A 22,228-nucleotide genomic window follows, 5' to 3' on the forward strand; every position below is an offset into this window, starting at 1 on the left:
AAACGTGTGCTTTATGCTCTGAAAAGGCGTTAGAAACAGTTTGAAGGCGCTCCTGCGCTAGGAAAGCCGTTTTCATACACTCGTTGACACAACGTGTGTTTTCTCACTCTGAACAAGTGCATATCACAATACTTTGTTGAAAACTCGCTTCAGACGTGCTTTTACAGTTAAAATGACAAATAGGATGAAAATGTGTTAAAAGCCCGAAATCATGAAAATCCATGCTTAGAAAGTTGTTACATGTCACATATGCTCGAATGCACGCATTTCACTCAAAATCTGTGTTCCTTGTCAAACGTGTGCTTTATGCTCTGAAAAGGCGTTAGAAACAGTTTGAAGGCGCTCCGGCGCTAGGAAAGCTGTTTTCATACACTGGCTGACACAACGTGTGTTTTCCCACTCTGAACAAGTGCATATCACAATACTTTGTTGAAAACTCGCTTCAGACGTGCTTTTACAGTTAAAATGACAAATAGGATGAAAATGTGTTAAAAGCCCTAAATCATGAAAATCCATGCTTAGAAAGTTGTTAGATGTCACTTATGCTCGAATGCACGCATTTCACTCAAAATCAATGTTCCTTGTCAAACGTGTGCTTTATGCTCTGAAAAGGCGTTAGAAACAGTTTGAAGGCGCTCCTGCGCTAGGAAAGCTGTTTTCATACACTCGTTGACACAACGTGTGTTTTCTCACTCTGAACAAGTGCATATCACAATACTTTGTTGAAAACTCGCTTCAGACGTGCTTTTACAGTTAAAATGACAAATAGGATGAAAATGTGTTAAAAGCCCGAAATCATGAAAATCCACGCTTAGAAAGTTGTTACATGTCACTTATGCTCGAATGCACGCATTTCACTCAAAATCAGTGTTCCTTGTCAAACGTGTGCTTTATGCTCTGAAAAGGCGTTAGAAACAGTTTGAAGGCGCTCCTGCGCTAGGAAAGCCGTTTTCATACACTCGTTGACACAACGTGTGTTTTCTCACTCTGAACAAGTGCATATCACAATACTTTGTTGAAAACTCGCTTCAGACGTGCTTTTACAGTTAAAATGACAAATAGGATGAAAATGTGTTAAAAGCCCGAAATCATGAAAATCCACGCTTAGAAAGTTGTTACATGTCACTTATGCTCGAATGCACGCATTTCACTCAAAATCAGTGTTCCTTGTCAAACGTGTGCTTTATGCTCTGAATAGGCGTTAGAAACAGGCTGAAGGCGCTCTTGCGCAAGGAAAGCTGTGTTCATGATCTTGATGACACAAAGTGTGTTTTCCGGCTCTGAACAAGTGCATATCACAATACTATTTTGAAAACTCGTTTCAGCCGTGCTTTTACAGTTAACATGACAAATATGATGAAAATGTGTCAAAAGCTCGAAAACATGAAAATCCATGCTTAGAAAGTTGTTACATGTCACATATGATCGTATGCACTCAAAATCAATGTTGCTAGTCAAACGTGTGCTTTATTCTCTGAAAAGGCGTTAGAAACAGTTTGAAGGCGCTCCTGCGCTAGGAAAGCTGTTTTCATTCACTAATTGACACAACGTGTGTTTTCCCACTCTGAATAAGTGCATATCACAATACTTTGTTGAAAACTCGCTTCAGACGTGCTTTTACAGTTAAAATAACAAATAGGATGAAAATGTGTTAAAAGCCCGAAATCATGAAAATCCACGCTTAGAAAGTTGTTACATGTCACATATGCTCGAATGCACGCATTTCACTCAAAATCAGTGTTCCTTGTCAAACGTGTGCTTTATGCTCTGAAAAGGCGTTAGAAACAGTTTGAAGGCGCTCCTGCGCTAGCAAAGCTGTTTTCATACACTCGCTGACACAACGTGTGTTTTCCCACTCTGAACAAGTGCATATCACAATACTTTGTTGAAAACTCGCTTCAGACGTCCTTTTACAGTTAAAATAACAAATAGGATGAAAATGTGTTAAAAGCCCGAAATCATGAAAATCCATGCTTAGAAAGTTGTTTCATGTCACATATGCTCGAATGCACGCATTTCACTCAAAATCAATGTTCCTTGTCAAACGTGTGCTTTATGCTCTGAAAAGGCGTTAGAAACAGTTTGAAGGCGCTCCTGCGCTAGGAAAGCCGTTTTCATACACTCGTTGACACAACGTGTGTTTACTCACTCTGAACAAGTGCATATCACAATACTTTGTTGAAAACTCGCTTCAGACGTGCTTTTACAGTTAAAATGACAAATAGGATGAAAATGTGTTAAAAGCCCGAAATCATGAAAATCCATGCTTAGAAAGTTGTTACATGTCACATATGCTCGAATGCACGCATTTCACTCAAAATCTGTGTTCCTTGTCAAACGTGTGCTTTATGCTCTGAAAAGGCGTTAGAAACAGTTTGAAGGCGCTCCTGCGCTAGGAAAGCTGTTTTCATACACTGGCTGACACAACGTGTGTTTTCCCACTCTGAACAAGTGCATATCACAATACTTTGTTGAAAACTCGCTTCAGACGTGCTTTTACAGTTAAAATGACAAATAGGATGAAAATGTGTTAAAAGCCCTAAATCATGAAAATCCATGCTTAGAAAGTTGTTAGATGTCACTTATGCTCGAATGCACGCATTTCACTCAAAATCAATGTTCCTTGTCAAACGTGTGCTTTATGCTCTGAAAAGGCGTTAGAAACAGTTTGAAGGCGCTCCTGCGCTAGGAAAGCCGTTTTCATACACTCGTTGACACAACGTGTGTTTTCTCACTCTGAACAAGTGCATATCACAATACTTTGTTGAAAACTCGCTTCAGACGTGCTTTTACAGTTAAAATGACAAATAGGATGAAAATGTGTTAAAAGCCCGAAATCATGAAAATCCACGCTTAGAAAGTTGTTACATGTCACTTATGCTCGAATGCACGCATTTCACTCAAAATCAGTGTTCCTTGTCAAACGTGTGCTTTATGCTCTGAATAGGCGTTAGAAACAGGCTGAAGGCGCTCTTGCGCAAGGAAAGCTGTGTTCATGATCTTGATGACACAAAGTGTGTTTTCCGGCTCTGAACAAGTGCATATCACAATACTATTTTGAAAACTCGTTTCAGCCGTGCTTTTACAGTTAACATGACAAATATGATGAAAATGTGTCAAAAGCTCGAAAACATGAAAATCCATGCTTAGAAAGTTGTTACATGTCACATATGATCGTATGCACTCAAAATCAATGTTGCTAGTCAAACGTGTGCTTTATTCTCTGAAAAGGCGTTAGAAACAGTTTGAAGGCGCTCCTGCGCTAGGAAAGCTGTTTTCATTCACTAATTGACACAACGTGTGTTTTCCCACTCTGAATAAGTGCATATCACAATACTTTGTTGAAAACTCGCTTCAGACGTGCTTTTACAGTTAAAATAACAAATAGGATGAAAATGTGTTAAAAGCCCGAAATCATGAAAATCCACGCTTAGAAAGTTGTTACATGTCACATATGCTCGAATGCACGCATTTCACTCAAAATCAGTGTTCCTTGTCAAACGTGTGCTTTATGCTCTGAAAAGGCGTTAGAAACAGTTTGAAGGCGCTCCTGCGCTAGGAAAGCCGTTTTCATACACTCGTTGACACAACGTGTGTTTTCTCACTCTGAACAAGTGCATATCACAATACTTTGTTGAAAACTCGCTTCAGACGTGCTTTTACAGTTAAAATAACAAATAGGATGAAAATGTGTTAAAACCCCGAAATCATGAAAATCCATGCTTAGAAAGTTGTTACATGTCACATATGCTCGAATGCACGCATTTCACTCAAAATCAGTGTTCCTTGTCAAACGTGTGCTTTATGCTCTGAAAAGGCGTTAGAAACAGTTTGAAGGCGCTCCTGCGCTAGCAAAGCTGTTTTCATACACTCGCTGACACAACGTGTGTTTTCCCACTCTGAACAAGTGCATATCACAATACTTTGTTGAAAACTCGCTTCAGACGTCCTTTTACAGTTAAAATAACAAATAGGATGAAAATGTGTTAAAAGCCCGAAATCATGAAAATCCATGCTTAGAAAGTTGTTTCATGTCACATATGCTCGAATGCACGCATTTCACTCAAAATCAATGTTCCTTGTCAAACGTGTGCTTTATGCTCTGAAAAGGCGTTAGAAACAGTTTGAAGGCGCTCCTGCGCTAGCAAAGCTGTTTTCATACACTCGTTGACACAACGTGTGTTTTCCCACTCTGAACAAGTGCATATCACAATACTATTTTGAAAACTCGTTTCAGCCGTGCTTTTACAGTTAACATGACAAATATGATGAAAATGTGTCAAAAGCTCGAAAACATGAAAATCCATGCTTAGAAAGTTGTTACATGTCACATATGATCGTATGCACTCAAAATCAATGTTGCTTGTCAAACGTGTGCTTGATTCTCTGAAAAGGCGTTAGAAACAGTTTGAAGGCGCTCCTGCGCTAGCAAAGCTGTTTTCATGATCTTGGTGACACAAAGTGTGTTTTCCGGCTCTGAACAAGTGCATATCACAATACTTTGTTGAAAACTCGTTTCAGACGTGCTTTTACAATTAAAATAACAAATAGGATGAAAATGTGTTAAAAGCCCGAAATCATGAAAATCCACGCTTAGAAAGTTGTTACATGTCACTTATGCTCGAATGCACGCATTTCACTTAAGATCAGTGTTCCTTGTCAAACGTGTGCTTTATGCTCTGAAAAGGCGTTAGAAACAGTTTGAAGGCGCTCCTGCTCTAGGAAAGCCGTTTTCATACACTCGTTGACACAACGTGTGTTTTCTCACTCTGAACAAGTGCATATCACAATACTTTGTTGAAAACTCGCTTCAGACGTGCTTTTACAGTTAAAATGACAAATAGGATGAAAATGTGTTAAAAGCCCGAAATCATGAAAATCCATGCTTAGAAAGTTGTTACATGTCACATATGCTCGAATGCACGCATTTCACTCAAAATCTGTGTTCCTTGTCAAACGTGTGCTTTATGCTCTGAAAAGGCGTTAGAAACAGTTTGAAGGCGCTCCGGCGCTAGGAAAGCTGTTTTCATACACTGGCTGACACAACGTGTGTTTTCCCACTCTGAACAAGTGCATATCACAATACTTTGTTGAAAACTCGCTTCAGACGTGCTTTTACAGTTAAAATGACAAATAGGATGAAAATGTGTTAAAAGCCCTAAATCATGAAAATCCATGCTTAGAAAGTTGTTAGATGTCACTTATGCTCGAATGCACGCATTTCACTCAAAATCAATGTTCCTTGTCAAACGTGTGCTTTATGCTCTGAAAAGGCGTTAGAAACAGTTTGAAGGCGCTCCTGCGCTAGGAAAGCTGTTTTCATACACTCGTTGACACAACGTGTGTTTTCTCACTCTGAACAAGTGCATATCACAATACTTTGTTGAAAACTCGCTTCAGACGTGCTTTTACAGTTAAAATGACAAATAGGATGAAAATGTGTTAAAAGCCCGAAATCATGAAAATCCACGCTTAGAAAGTTGTTACATGTCACTTATGCTCGAATGCACGCATTTCACTCAAAATCAGTGTTCCTTGTCAAACGTGTGCTTTATGCTCTGAAAAGGCGTTAGAAACAGTTTGAAGGCGCTCCTGCGCTAGGAAAGCCGTTTTCATACACTCGTTGACACAACGTGTGTTTTCTCACTCTGAACAAGTGCATATCACAATACTTTGTTGAAAACTCGCTTCAGACGTGCTTTTACAGTTAAAATGACAAATAGGATGAAAATGTGTTAAAAGCCCGAAATCATGAAAATCCACGCTTAGAAAGTTGTTACATGTCACTTATGCTCGAATGCACGCATTTCACTCAAAATCAGTGTTCCTTGTCAAACGTGTGCTTTATGCTCTGAATAGGCGTTAGAAACAGGCTGAAGGCGCTCTTGCGCAAGGAAAGCTGTGTTCATGATCTTGATGACACAAAGTGTGTTTTCCGGCTCTGAACAAGTGCATATCACAATACTATTTTGAAAACTCGTTTCAGCCGTGCTTTTACAGTTAACATGACAAATATGATGAAAATGTGTCAAAAGCTCGAAAACATGAAAATCCATGCTTAGAAAGTTGTTACATGTCACATATGATCGTATGCACTCAAAATCAATGTTGCTAGTCAAACGTGTGCTTTATTCTCTGAAAAGGCGTTAGAAACAGTTTGAAGGCGCTCCTGCGCTAGGAAAGCTGTTTTCATTCACTAATTGACACAACGTGTGTTTTCCCACTCTGAATAAGTGCATATCACAATACTTTGTTGAAAACTCGCTTCAGACGTGCTTTTACAGTTAAAATAACAAATAGGATGAAAATGTGTTAAAAGCCCGAAATCATGAAAATCCACGCTTAGAAAGTTGTTACATGTCACATATGCTCGAATGCACGCATTTCACTCAAAATCAGTGTTCCTTGTCAAACGTGTGCTTTATGCTCTGAAAAGGCGTTAGAAACAGTTTGAAGGCGCTCCTGCGCTAGGAAAGCCGTTTTCATACACTCGTTGACACAACGTGTGTTTTCTCACTCTGAACAAGTGCATATCACAATACTTTGTTGAAAACTCGCTTCAGACGTGCTTTTACAGTTAAAATAACAAATAGGATGAAAATGTGTTAAAAGCCCGAAATCATGAAAATCCATGCTTAGAAAGTTGTTACATGTCACATATGCTCGAATGCACGCATTTCACTCAAAATCAGTGTTCCTTGTCAAACGTGTGCTTTATGCTCTGAAAAGGCGTTAGAAACAGTTTGAAGGCGCTCCTGCGCTAGCAAAGCTGTTTTCATACACTCGCTGACACAACGTGTGTTTTCCCACTCTGAACAAGTGCATATCACAATACTTTGTTGAAAACTCGCTTCAGACGTCCTTTTACAGTTAAAATAACAAATAGGATGAAAATGTGTTAAAAGCCCGAAATCATGAAAATCCATGCTTAGAAAGTTGTTACATGTCACATATGCTCGAATGCACGCATTTCACTCAAAATCAGTGTTCCTTGTCAAACGTGTGCTTTATGCTCTGAAAAGGCGTTAGAAACAGTTTGAAGGCGCTCCTGCGCTAGCAAAGCTGTTTTCATACACTCGTTGACACAACGTGTGTTTTCCCACTCTGAACAAGTGCATATCACAATACTATTTTGAAAACTCGTTTCAGCCGTGCTTTTACAGTTAACATGACAAATATGATGAAAATGTGTCAAAAGCTCGAAAACATGAAAATCCATGCTTAGAAAGTTGTTACATGTCACATATGATCGTATGCACTCAAAATCAATGTTGCTTGTCAAACGTGTGCTTGATTCTCTGAAAAGGCGTTAGAAACAGTTTGAAGGCGCTCCTGCGCTAGCAAAGCTGTTTTCATGATCTTGGTGACACAAAGTGTGTTTTCCGGCTCTGAACAAGTGCATATCACAATACTTTGTTGAAAACTCGTTTCAGACGTGCTTTTACAATTAAAATAACAAATAGGATGAAAATGTGTTAAAAGCCCGAAATCATGAAAATCCACGCTTAGAAAGTTGTTACATGTCACTTATGCTCGAATGCACGCATTTCACTTAAGATCAGTGTTCCTTGTCAAACGTGTGCTTTATGCTCTGAAAAGGCGTTAGAAACAGTTTGAAGGCGCTCCTGCGCTAGGAAAGCCGTTTTCATACACTCGTTGACACAACGTGTGTTTTCTCACTCTGAACAAGTGCATATCACAATACTTTGTTGAAAACTCGCTTCAGACGTGCTTTTACAGTTAAAATGACAAATAGGATGAAAATGTGTTAAAAGCCCGAAATCATGAAAATCCATGCTTAGAAAGTTGTTACATGTCACATATGCTCGAATGCACGCATTTCACTCAAAATCTGTGTTCCTTGTCAAACGTGTGCTTTATGCTCTGAAAAGGCGTTAGAAACAGTTTGAAGGCGCTCCGGCGCTAGGAAAGCTGTTTTCATACACTGGCTGACACAACGTGTGTTTTCCCACTCTGAACAAGTGCATATCACAATACTTTGTTGAAAACTCGCTTCAGACGTGCTTTTACAGTTAAAATGACAAATAGGATGAAAATGTGTTAAAAGCCCTAAATCATGAAAATCCATGCTTAGAAAGTTGTTAGATGTCACTTATGCTCGAATGCACGCATTTCACTCAAAATCAATGTTCCTTGTCAAACGTGTGCTTTATGCTCTGAAAAGGCGTTAGAAACAGTTTGAAGGCGCTCCTGCGCTAGGAAAGCTGTTTTCATACACTCGTTGACACAACGTGTGTTTTCTCACTCTGAACAACTGCATATCACAATACTTTGTTGAAAACTCGCTTCAGACGTGCTTTTACAGTTAAAATGACAAATAGGATGAAAATGTGTTAAAAGCCCGAAATCATGAAAATCCACGCTTAGAAAGTTGTTACATGTCACTTATGCTCGAATGCACGCATTTCACTCAAAATCAGTGTTCCTTGTCAAACGTGTGCTTTATGCTCTGAAAAGGCGTTAGAAACAGTTTGAAGGCGCTCCTGCGCTAGGAAAGCCGTTTTCATACACTCGTTGACACAACGTGTGTTTTCTCACTCTGAACAAGTGCATATCACAATACTTTGTTGAAAACTCGCTTCAGACGTGCTTTTACAGTTAAAATGACAAATAGGATGAAAATGTGTTAAAAGCCCGAAATCATGAAAATCCACGCTTAGAAAGTTGTTACATGTCACTTATGCTCGAATGCACGCATTTCACTCAAAATCAGTGTTCCTTGTCAAACGTGTGCTTTATGCTCTGAATAGGCGTTAGAAACAGGCTGAAGGCGCTCTTGCGCAAGGAAAGCTGTGTTCATGATCTTGATGACACAAAGTGTGTTTTCCGGCTCTGAACAAGTGCATATCACAATACTATTTTGAAAACTCGTTTCAGCCGTGCTTTTACAGTTAACATGACAAATATGATGAAAATGTGTCAAAAGCTCGAAAACATGAAAATCCATGCTTAGAAAGTTGTTACATGTCACATATGATCGTATGCACTCAAAATCAATGTTGCTAGTCAAACGTGTGCTTTATTCTCTGAAAAGGCGTTAGAAACAGTTTGAAGGCGCTCCTGCGCTAGGAAAGCCGTTTTCATACACTCGTTGACACAACGTGTGTTTTCTCACTCTGAACAAGTGCATATCACAATACTTTGTTGAAAACTCGCTTCAGACGTGCTTTTACAGTTAAAATGACAAATAGGATGAAAATGTGTTAAAAGCCCGAAATCATGAAAATCCATGCTTAGAAAGTTGTTACATGTCACATATGCTCGAATGCACGCATTTCACTCAAAATCTGTGTTCCTTGTCAAACGTGTGCTTTATGCTCTGAAAAGGCGTTAGAAACAGTTTGAAGGCGCTCCTGCGCTAGGAAAGCTGTTTTCATTCACTAATTGACACAACGTGTGTTTTCCCACTCTGAATAAGTGCATATCACAATACTTTGTTGAAAACTCGCTTCAGACGTGCTTTTACAGTTAAAATAACAAATAGGATGAAAATGTATTAAAAGCCCGAAATCATGAAAATCCACGCTTAGAAAGTTGTTACATGTCACATATGCTCGAATGCACGCATTTCACTCAAAATCAGTGTTCCTTGTCAAACGTGTGCTTTATGCTCTGAAAAGGCGTTAGAAACAGTTTGAAGGCGCTCCTGCGCTAGCAAAGCTGTTTTCATACACTCGCTGACACAACGTGTGTTTTCCCACTCTGAACAAGTGCATATCACAATACTTTGTTGAAAACTCGCTTCAGACGTCCTTTTACAGTTAAAATAACAAATAGGATGAAAATGTGTTAAAAGCCCGAAATCATGAAAATCCATGCTTAGAAAGTTGTTTCATGTCACATATGCTCGAATGCACGCATTTCACTCAAAATCAATGTTCCTTGTCAAACGTGTGCTTTATGCTCTGAAAAGGCGTTAGAAACAGTTTGAAGGCGCTCCTGCGCTAGCAAAGCTGTTTTCATACACTCGTTGACACAACGTGTGTTTTCCCACTCTGAACAAGTGCATATCACAATACTATTTTGAAAACTCGTTTCAGCCGTGCTTTTACAGTTAACATGACAAATATGATGAAAATGTGTCAAAAGCTCGAAAACATGAAAATCCATGCTTAGAAAGTTGTTACATGTCACATATGATCGTATGCACTCAAAATCAATGTTGCTTGTCAAACGTGTGCTTGATTCTCTGAAAAGGCGTTAGAAACAGTTTGAAGGCGCTCCTGCGCTAGCAAAGCTGTTTTCATGATCTTGGTGACACAAAGTGTGTTTTCCGGCTCTGAACAAGTGCATATCACAATACTTTGTTGAAAACTCGTTTCAGACGTGCTTTTACAATTAAAATAACAAATAGGATGAAAATGTGTTAAAAGCCCGAAATCATGAAAATCCACGCTTAGAAAGTTGTTACATGTCACTTATGCTCGAATGCACGCATTTCACTTAAGATCAGTGTTCCTTGTCAAACGTGTGCTTTATGCTCTGAAAAGGCGTTAGAAACAGTTTGAAGGCGCTCCTGCGCTAGGAAAGCCGTTTTCATACACTCGTTGACACAACGTGTGTTTTCTCACTCTGAACAAGTGCATATCACAATACTTTGTTGAAAACTCGCTTCAGACGTGCTTTTACAGTTAAAATGACAAATAGGATGAAAATGTGTTAAAAGCCCGAAATCATGAAAATCCATGCTTAGAAAGTTGTTACATGTCACATATGCTCGAATGCACGCATTTCACTCAAAATCTGTGTTCCTTGTCAAACGTGTGCTTTATGCTCTGAAAAGGCGTTAGAAACAGTTTGAAGGCGCTCCGGCGCTAGGAAAGCTGTTTTCATACACTGGCTGACACAACGTGTGTTTTCCCACTCTGAACAAGTGCATATCACAATACTTTGTTGAAAACTCGCTTCAGACGTGCTTTTACAGTTAAAATGACAAATAGGATGAAAATGTGTTAAAAGCCCTAAATCATGAAAATCCATGCTTAGAAAGTTGTTAGATGTCACTTATGCTCGAATGCACGCATTTCACTCAAAATCAATGTTCCTTGTCAAACGTGTGCTTTATGCTCTGAAAAGGCGTTAGAAACAGTTTGAAGGCGCTCCTGCGCTAGGAAAGCTGTTTTCATACACTCGTTGACACAACGTGTGTTTTCTCACTCTGAACAAGTGCATATCACAATACTTTGTTGAAAACTCGCTTCAGACGTGCTTTTACAGTTAAAATGACAAATAGGATGAAAATGTGTTAAAAGCCCGAAATCATGAAAATCCACGCTTAGAAAGTTGTTACATGTCACTTATGCTCGAATGCACGCATTTCACTCAAAATCAGTGTTCCTTGTCAAACGTGTGCTTTATGCTCTGAAAAGGCGTTAGAAACAGTTTGAAGGCGCTCCTGCGCTAGGAAAGCCGTTTTCATACACTCGTTGACACAACGTGTGTTTTCTCACTCTGAACAAGTGCATATCACAATACTTTGTTGAAAACTCGCTTCAGACGTGCTTTTACAGTTAAAATAACAAATAGGATGAAAATGTGTTAAAAGCCCGAAATCATGAAAATCCATGCTTAGAAAGTTGTTACATGTCACATATGCTCGAATGCACGCATTTCACTCAAAATCAGTGTTCCTTGTCAAACGTGTGCTTTATGCTCTGAAAAGGCGTTAGAAACAGTTTGAAGGCGCTCCTGCGCTAGGAAAGCTGTTTTCATACACTCGCTGACACAACGTGTGTTTTCCCACTCTGAACAAGTGCATATCACAATACTTTGTTGAAAACTCGCTTCAGACGTGCTTTTACAGTTAAAATGACAAATAGGATGAAAATGTGTTAAAAGCCCGAAATCATGAAAATCCATGCTCAGAAAGTTGTTACATGTCACATATGCTCGAATGCACACATTTCACTCAAAATCAATGTTCCTTGTCAAACGTGTGCTTTATTCTCTGAAAAGGCGTTAGAAACAGTTTGAAGGCGCTCCTGCGCTAGGAAAGCTGTTTTCATTCACTAGTTGACACAAAGCGCTTTTTCCCACTCTGAACAACTGCATATCACAATACTTTGTTGAAAACTCGCTTCAGACGTTCTTTTACAGTTAAAATGACAAATAGGATGAAAATGTGTTAAAAGCCCGAAATCATGAAAATCCATGCTTAGAACGTTGTTACATGTCACATATGCTCGAATGCACTCATAATCAGTGTTCCTTGTCAAACGTGTGCTTTATGCTCTGAAAAAGGCGTTAGAAACAGTTTGAAGGCGCTCCTGCGCTAGGAAAGCCGTTTTCATACACTCGTTGACACAACGTGTGTTTTCCCAATCTGAACAAGTGCATATCACAATACTTTGTTGAAAACTCGCTTCAGACGTGCTTTTACAGTTAAAATAACAAATAGGATGAAAATGTGTTAAAAGCCCGAAATCATGAAAATCCATGCTTAGAAAGTTGTTACATGTCACATATGCTCGAATGCACGCATTTCACTCAAAATCTGTGTTCCTTGTCAAACGTGTGCTTTATGCTCTGAAAAGGCGTTAGAAACAGTTTGAAGGCGCTCCGGCGCTAGGAAAGCTGTTTTCATACACTGGCTGACACAACGTGTGTTTTCCCACTCTGAACAAGTGCATATCACAATACTTTGTTGAAAACTCGCTTCAGACGTGCTTTTACAGTTAAAATGACAAATAGGATGAAAATGTGTTAAAAGCCCTAAATCATGAAAATCCATGCTTAGAAAGTTGTTAGATGTCACTTATGCTCGAATGCACGCATTTCACTCAAAATCAATGTTCCTTGTCAAACGTGTGCTTTATGCTCTGAAAAGGCGTTAGAAACAGTTTGAAGGCGCTCCTGCGCTAGGAAAGCTGTTTTCATACACTCGTTGACACAACGTGTGTTTTCTCACTCTGAACAAGTGCATATCACAATACTTTGTTGAAAACTCGCTTCAGACGTGCTTTTACAGTTAAAATGACAAATAGGATGAAAATGTGTTAAAAGCCCGAAATCATGAAAATCCACGCTTAGAAAGTTGTTACATGTCACTTATGCTCGAATGCACGCATTTCACTCAAAATCAGTGTTCCTTGTCAAACGTGTGCTTTATGCTCTGAATAGGCGTTAGAAACAGGCTGAAGGCGCTCTTGCGCAAGGAAAGCTGTGTTCATGATCTTGATGACACAAAGTGTGTTTTCCGGCTCTGAACAAGTGCATATCACAATACTATTTTGAAAACTCGTTTCAGCCGTGCTTTTACAGTTAACATGACAAATATGATGAAAATGTGTCAAAAGCTCGAAAACATGAAAATCCATGCTTAGAAAGTTGTTACATGTCACATATGATCGTATGCACTCAAAATCAATGTTGCTAGTCAAACGTGTGCTTTATTCTCTGAAAAGGCGTTAGAAACAGTTTGAAGGCGCTCCTGCGCTAGGAAAGCTGTTTTCATTCACTAATTGACACAACGTGTGTTTTCCCACTCTGAATAAGTGCATATCACAATACTTTGTTGAAAACTCGCTTCAGACGTGCTTTTACAGTTAAAATAACAAATAGGATGAAAATGTGTTAAAAGCCCGAAATCATGAAAATCCACGCTTAGAAAGTTGTTACATGTCACATATGCTCGAATGCACGCATTTCACTCAAAATCAGTGTTCCTTGTCAAACGTGTGCTTTATGCTCTGAAAAGGCGTTAGAAACAGTTTGAAGGCGCTCCTGCGCTAGGAAAGCCGTTTTCATACACTCGTTGACACAACGTGTGTTTTCTCACTCTGAACAAGTGCATATCACAATACTTTGTTGAAAACTCGCTTCAGACGTGCTTTTACAGTTAAAATAACAAATAGGATGAAAATGTGTTAAAAGCCCGAAATCATGAAAATCCATGCTTAGAAAGTTGTTACATGTCACATATGCTCGAATGCACGCATTTCACTCAAAATCAGTGTTCCTTGTCAAACGTGTGCTTTATTCTCTGAAAAGGCGTTAGAAACAGTTTGAAGGCGCTCCTGCGCTAGCAAAGCTGTTTTCATACACTCGCTGACACAACGTGTGTTTTCCCACTCTGAACAAGTGCATATCACAATACTTTGTTGAAAACTCTCTTCAGACGTCCTTTTACAGTTAAAATAACAAATAGGATGAAAATGTGTTAAAAGCCCGAAATCATGAAAATCCATGCTTAGAAAGTTGTTTCATGTCACATATGCTCGAATGCACGCATTTCACTCAAAATCAATGTTCCTTGTCAAACGTGTGCTTTATGCTCTGAAAAGGCGTTAGAAACAGTTTGAAGGCGCTCCTGCGCTAGCAAAGCTGTTTTCATACACTCGTTGACACAACGTGTGTTTTCCCACTCTGAACAAGTGCATATCACAATACTATTTTGAAAACTCGTTTCAGCCGTGCTTTTACAGTTAACATGACAAATATGATGAAAATGTGTCAAAAGCTCGAAAACATGAAAATCCATGCTTAGAAAGTTGTTACATGTCACATATGATCGTATGCACTCAAAATCAATGTTGCTTGTCAAACGTGTGCTTGATTCTCTGAAAAGGCGTTAGAAACAGTTTGAAGGCGCTCCTGCGCTAGCAAAGCTGTTTTCATGATCTTGGTGACACAAAGTGTGTTTTCCGGCTCTGAACAAGTGCATATCACAATACTTTGTTGAAAACTCGTTTCAGACGTGCTTTTACAATTAAAATAACAAATAGGATGAAAATGTGTTAAAAGCCCGAAATCATGAAAATCCACGCTTAGAAAGTTGTTACATGTCACTTATGCTCGAATGCACGCATTTCACTTAAGATCAGTGTTCCTTGTCAAACGTGTGCTTTATGCTCTGAAAAGGCGTTAGAAACAGTTTGAAGGCGCTCCTGCGCTAGGAAAGCCGTTTTCATACACTCGTTGACACAACGTGTGTTTTCTCACTCTGAACAAGTGCATATCACAATACTTTGTTGAAAACTCGCTTCAGACGTGCTTTTACAGTTAAAATGACAAATAGGATGAAAATGTGTTAAAAGCCCGAAATCATGAAAATCCATGCTTAGAAAGTTGTTACATGTCACATATGCTCGAATGCACGCATTTCACTCAAAATCTGTGTTCCTTGTCAAACGTGTGCTTTATGCTCTGAAAAGGCGTTAGAAACAGTTTGAAGGCGCTCCGGCGCTAGGAAAGCTGTTTTCATACACTGGCTGACACAACGTGTGTTTTCCCACTCTGAACAAGTGCATATCACAATACTTTGTTGAAAACTCGCTTCAGACGTGCTTTTACAGTTAAAATGACAAATAGGATGAAAATGTGTTAAAAGCCCTAAATCATGAAAATCCATGCTTAGAAAGTTGTTAGATGTCACTTATGCTCGAATGCACGCATTTCACTCAAAATCAATGTTCCTTGTCAAACGTGTGCTTTATGCTCTGAAAAGGCGTTAGAAACAGTTTGAAGGCGCTCCTGCGCTAGGAAAGCTGTTTTCATACACTCGTTGACACAACGTGTGTTTTCTCACTCTGAACAACTGCATATCACAATACTTTGTTGAAAACTCGCTTCAGACGTGCTTTTACAGTTAAAATGACAAATAGGATGAAAATGTGTTAAAAGCCCGAAATCATGAAAATCCACGCTTAGAAAGTTGTTACATGTCACTTATGCTCGAATGCACGCATTTCACTCAAAATCAGTGTTCCTTGTCAAACGTGTGCTTTATGCTCTGAAAAGGCGTTAGAAACAGTTTGAAGGCGCTCCTGCGCTAGGAAAGCCGTTTTCATACACTCGTTGACACAACGTGTGTTTTCTCACTCTGAACAAGTGCATATCACAATACTTTGTTGAAAACTCGCTTCAGACGTGCTTTTACAGTTAAAATGACAAATAGGATGAAAATGTGTTAAAAGCCCGAAATCATGAAAATCCACGCTTAGAAAGTTGTTACATGTCACTTATGCTCGAATGCACGCATTTCACTCAAAATCAGTGTTCCTTGTCAAACGTGTGCTTTATGCTCTGAATAGGCGTTAGAAACAGGCTGAAGGCGCTCTTGCGCAAGGAAAGCTGTGTTCATGATCTTGATGACACAAAGTGTGTTTTCCGGCTCTGAACAAGTGCATATCACAATACTATTTTGAAAACTCGTTTCAGCCGTGCTTTTACAGTTAACATGACAAATATGATGAAAATGTGTCAAAAGCTCGAAAACATGAAAATCCATGCTTAGAAAGTTGTTACATGTCACATATGATCGTATGCACTCAAAATCAATGTTGCTAGTCAAACGTGTGCTTTATTCTCTGAAAAGGCGTTAGAAACAGTTTGAAGGCGCTCCTGCGCTAGGAAAGCTGTTTTCATTCACTAATTGACACAACGTGTGTTTTCCCACTCTGAATAAGTGCATATCACAATACTTTGTTGAAAACTCGCTTCAGACGTGCTTTTACAGTTAAAATAACAAATAGGATGAAAATGTGTTAAAAGCCCGAAATCATGAAAATCCACGCTTAGAAAGTTGTTACATGTCACATATGCTCGAATGCACGCATTTCACTCAAAATCAGTGTTCCTTGTCAAACGTGTGCTTTATGCTCTGAAAAGGCGTTAGAAACAGTTTGAAGGCGCTCCTGCGCTAGGAAAGCCGTTTTCATACACTCGTTGACACAACGTGTGTTTTCTCACTCTGAACAAGTGCATATCACAATACTTTGTTGAAAACTCGCTTCAGACGTGCTTTTACAGTTAAAATGACAAATAGGATGAAAATGTGTTAAAAGCCCGAAATCATGAAAATCCATGCTTAGAAAGTTGTTACATGTCACATATGCTCGAATGCACGCATTTCACTCAAAATCTGTGTTCCTTGTCAAACGTGTGCTTTATGCTCTGAAAAGGCGTTAGAAACAGTTTGAAGGCGCTCCTGCGCTAGGAAAGCTGTTTTCATTCACTAATTGACACAACGTGTGTTTTCCCACTCTGAATAAGTGCATATCACAATACTTTGTTGAAAACTCGCTTCAGACGTGCTTTTACAGTTAAAATAACAAATAGGATGAAAATGTATTAAAAGCCCGAAATCATGAAAATCCACGCTTAGAAAGTTGTTACATGTCACATATGCTCGAATGCACGCATTTCACTCAAAATCAGTGTTCCTTGTCAAACGTGTGCTTTATGCTCTGAAAAGGCGTTAGAAACAGTTTGAAGGCGCTCCTGCGCTAGCAAAGCTGTTTTCATACACTCGCTGACACAACGTGTGTTTTCCCACTCTGAACAAGTGCATATCACAATACTTTGTTGAAAACTCGCTTCAGACGTCCTTTTACAGTTAAAATAACAAATAGGATGAAAATGTGTTAAAAGCCCGAAATCATGAAAATCCATGCTTAGAAAGTTGTTTCATGTCACATATGCTCGAATGCACGCATTTCACTCAAAATCAATGTTCCTTGTCAAACGTGTGCTTTATGCTCTGAAAAGGCGTTAGAAACAGTTTGAAGGCGCTCCTGCGCTAGCAAAGCTGTTTTCATACACTCGTTGACACAACGTGTGTTTTCCCACTCTGAACAAGTGCATATCACAATACTATTTTGAAAACTCGTTTCAGCCGTGCTTTTACAGTTAACATGACAAATATGATGAAAATGTGTCAAAAGCTCGAAAACATGAAAATCCATGCTTAGAAAGTTGTTACATGTCACATATGATCGTATGCACTCAAAATCAATGTTGCTTGTCAAACGTGTGCTTGATTCTCTGAAAAGGCGTTAGAAACAGTTTGAAGGCGCTCCTGCGCTAGCAAAGCTGTTTTCATGATCTTGGTGACACAAAGTGTGTTTTCCGGCTCTGAACAAGTGCATATCACAATACTTTGTTGAAAACTCGTTTCAGACGTGCTTTTACAATTAAAATAACAAATAGGATGAAAATGTGTTAAAAGCCCGAAATCATGAAAATCCACGCTTAGAAAGTTGTTACATGTCACTTATGCTCGAATGCACGCATTTCACTTAAGATCAGTGTTCCTTGTCAAACGTGTGCTTTATGCTCTGAAAAGGCGTTAGAAACAGTTTGAAGGCGCTCCTGCGCTAGGAAAGCCGTTTTCATACACTCGTTGACACAACGTGTGTTTTCTCACTCTGAACAAGTGCATATCACAATACTTTGTTGAAAACTCGCTTCAGACGTGCTTTTACAGTTAAAATGACAAATAGGATGAAAATGTGTTAAAAGCCCGAAATCATGAAAATCCATGCTTAGAAAGTTGTTACATGTCACATATGCTCGAATGCACGCATTTCACTCAAAATCTGTGTTCCTTGTCAAACGTGTGCTTTATGCTCTGAAAAGGCGTTAGAAACAGTTTGAAGGCGCTCCGGCGCTAGGAAAGCTGTTTTCATACACTGGCTGACACAACGTGTGTTTTCCCACTCTGAACAAGTGCATATCACAATACTTTGTTGAAAACTCGCTTCAGACGTGCTTTTACAGTTAAAATGACAAATAGGATGAAAATGTGTTAAAAGCCCTAAATCATGAAAATCCATGCTTAGAAAGTTGTTAGATGTCACTTATGCTCGAATGCACGCATTTCACTCAAAATCAATGTTCCTTGTCAAACGTGTGCTTTATGCTCTGAAAAGGCGTTAGAAACAGTTTGAAGGCGCTCCTGCGCTAGGAAAGCTGTTTTCATACACTCGTTGACACAACGTGTGTTTTCTCACTCTGAACAAGTGCATATCACAATACTTTGTTGAAAACTCGCTTCAGACGTGCTTTTACAGTTAAAATGACAAATAGGATGAAAATGTGTTAAAAGCCCGAAATCATGAAAATCCACGCTTAGAAAGTTGTTACATGTCACTTATGCTCGAATGCACGCATTTCACTCAAAATCAGTGTTCCTTGTCAAACGTGTGCTTTATGCTCTGAAAAGGCGTTAGAAACAGTTTGAAGGCGCTCCTGCGCTAGGAAAGCCGTTTTCATACACTCGTTGACACAACGTGTGTTTTCTCACTCTGAACAAGTGCATATCACAATACTTTGTTGAAAACTCGCTTCAGACGTGCTTTTACAGTTAAAATAACAAATAGGATGAAAATGTGTTAAAAGCCCGAAATCATGAAAATCCATGCTTAGAAAGTTGTTACATGTCACATATGCTCGAATGCACGCATTTCACTCAAAATCAGTGTTCCTTGTCAAACGTGTGCTTTATGCTCTGAAAAGGCGTTAGAAACAGTTTGAAGGCGCTCCTGCGCTAGGAAAGCTGTTTTCATACACTCGCTGACACAACGTGTGTTTTCCCACTCTGAACAAGTGCATATCACAATACTTTGTTGAAAACTCGCTTCAGACGTGCTTTTACAGTTAAAATGACAAATAGGATGAAAATGTGTTAAAAGCCCGAAATCATGAAAATCCATGCTCAGAAAGTTGTTACATGTCACATATGCTCGAATGCACACATTTCACTCAAAATCAATGTTCCTTGTCAAACGTGTGCTTTATTCTCTGAAAAGGCGTTAGAAACAGTTTGAAGGCGCTCCTGCGCTAGGAAAGCTGTTTTCATTCACTAGTTGACACAAAGCGCTTTTTCCCACTCTGAACAACTGCATATCACAATACTTTGTTGAAAACTCGCTTCAGACGTTCTTTTACAGTTAAAATGACAAATAGGATGAAAATGTGTTAAAAGCCCGAAATCATGAAAATCCATGCTTAGAACGTTGTTACATGTCACATATGCTCGAATGCACTCATAATCAGTGTTCCTTGTCAAACGTGTGCTTTATGCTCTGAAAAAGGCGTTAGAAACAGTTTGAAGGCGCTCCTGCGCTAGGAAAGCCGTTTTCATACACTCGTTGACACAACGTGTGTTTTCCCAATCTGAACAAGTGCATATCACAATACTTTGTTGAAAACTCGCTTCAGACGTGCTTTTACAGTTAAAATAACAAATAGGATGAAAATGTGTTAAAAGCCCGAAATCATGAAAATCCATGCTTAGAAAGTTGTTACATGTCACATATGCTCGAATGCACGCATTTCACTCAAAATCTGTGTTCCTTGTCAAACGTGTGCTTTATGCTCTGAAAAGGCGTTAGAAACAGTTTGAAGGCGCTCCGGCGCTAGGAAAGCTGTTTTCATACACTGGCTGACACAACGTGTGTTTTCCCACTCTGAACAAGTGCATATCACAATACTTTGTTGAAAACTCGCTTCAGACGTGCTTTTACAGTTAAAATGACAAATAGGATGAAAATGTGTTAAAAGCCCTAAATCATGAAAATCCATGCTTAGAAAGTTGTTAGATGTCACTTATGCTCGAATGCACGCATTTCACTCAAAATCAATGTTCCTTGTCAAACGTGTGCTTTATGCTCTGAAAAGGCGTTAGAAACAGTTTGAAGGCGCTCCTGCGCTAGGAAAGCTGTTTTCATACACTCGTTGACACAACGTGTGTTTTCTCACTCTGAACAAGTGCATATCACAATACTTTGTTGAAAACTCGCTTCAGACGTGCTTTTACAGTTAAAATGACAAATAGGATGAAAATGTGTTAAAAGCCCGAAATCATGAAAATCCACGCTTAGAAAGTTGTTACATGTCACTTATGCTCGAATGCACGCATTTCACTCAAAATCAGTGTTCCTTGTCAAACGTGTGCTTTATGCTCTGAATAGGCGTTAGAAACAGGCTGAAGGCGCTCTTGCGCAAGGAAAGCTGTGTTCATGATCTTGATGACACAAAGTGTGTTTTCCGGCTCTGAACAAGTGCATATCACAATACTATTTTGAAAACTCGTTTCAGCCGTGCTTTTACAGTTAACATGACAAATATGATGAAAATGTGTCAAAAGCTCGAAAACATGAAAATCCATGCTTAGAAAGTTGTTACATGTCACATATGATCGTATGCACTCAAAATCAATGTTGCTAGTCAAACGTGTGCTTTATTCTCTGAAAAGGCGTTAGAAACAGTTTGAAGGCGCTCCTGCGCTAGGAAAGCTGTTTTCATTCACTAATTGACACAACGTGTGTTTTCCCACTCTGAATAAGTGCATATCACAATACTTTGTTGAAAACTCGCTTCAGACGTGCTTTTACAGTTAAAATAACAAATAGGATGAAAATGTGTTAAAAGCCCGAAATCATGAAAATCCACGCTTAGAAAGTTGTTACATGTCACATATGCTCGAATGCACGCATTTCACTCAAAATCAGTGTTCCTTGTCAAACGTGTGCTTTATGCTCTGAAAAGGCGTTAGAAACAGTTTGAAGGCGCTCCTGCGCTAGGAAAGCCGTTTTCATACACTCGTTGACACAACGTGTGTTTTCTCACTCTGAACAAGTGCATATCACAATACTTTGTTGAAAACTCGCTTCAGACGTGCTTTTACAGTTAAAATAACAAATAGGATGAAAATGTGTTAAAAGCCCGAAATCATGAAAATCCATGCTTAGAAAGTTGTTACATGTCACATATGCTCGAATGCACGCATTTCACTCAAAATCAGTGTTCCTTGTCAAACGTGTGCTTTATTCTCTGAAAAGGCGTTAGAAACAGTTTGAAGGCGCTCCTGCGCTAGCAAAGCTGTTTTCATACACTCGCTGACACAACGTGTGTTTTCCCACTCTGAACAAGTGCATATCACAATACTTTGTTGAAAACTCTCTTCAGACGTCCTTTTACAGTTAAAATAACAAATAGGATGAAAATGTGTTAAAAGCCCGAAATCATGAAAATCCATGCTTAGAAAGTTGTTTCATGTCACATATGCTCGAATGCACGCATTTCACTCAAAATCAATGTTCCTTGTCAAACGTGTGCTTTATGCTCTGAAAAGGCGTTAGAAACAGTTTGAAGGCGCTCCTGCGCTAGCAAAGCTGTTTTCATACACTCGTTGACACAACGTGTGTTTTCCCACTCTGAACAAGTGCATATCACAATACTATTTTGAAAACTCGTTTCAGCCGTGCTTTTACAGTTAACATGACAAATATGATGAAAATGTGTCAAAAGCTCGAAAACATGAAAATCCATGCTTAGAAAGTTGTTACATGTCACATATGATCGTATGCACTCAAAATCAATGTTGCTTGTCAAACGTGTGCTTGATTCTCTGAAAAGGCGTTAGAAACAGTTTGAAGGCGCTCCTGCGCTAGCAAAGCTGTTTTCATGATCTTGGTGACACAAA

This window comes from Neoarius graeffei, chromosome 17 (genome assembly GCF_027579695.1).
Source record: "Neoarius graeffei isolate fNeoGra1 chromosome 17, fNeoGra1.pri, whole genome shotgun sequence".
Taxonomy (NCBI): domain Eukaryota; kingdom Metazoa; phylum Chordata; class Actinopteri; order Siluriformes; family Ariidae; genus Neoarius; species Neoarius graeffei.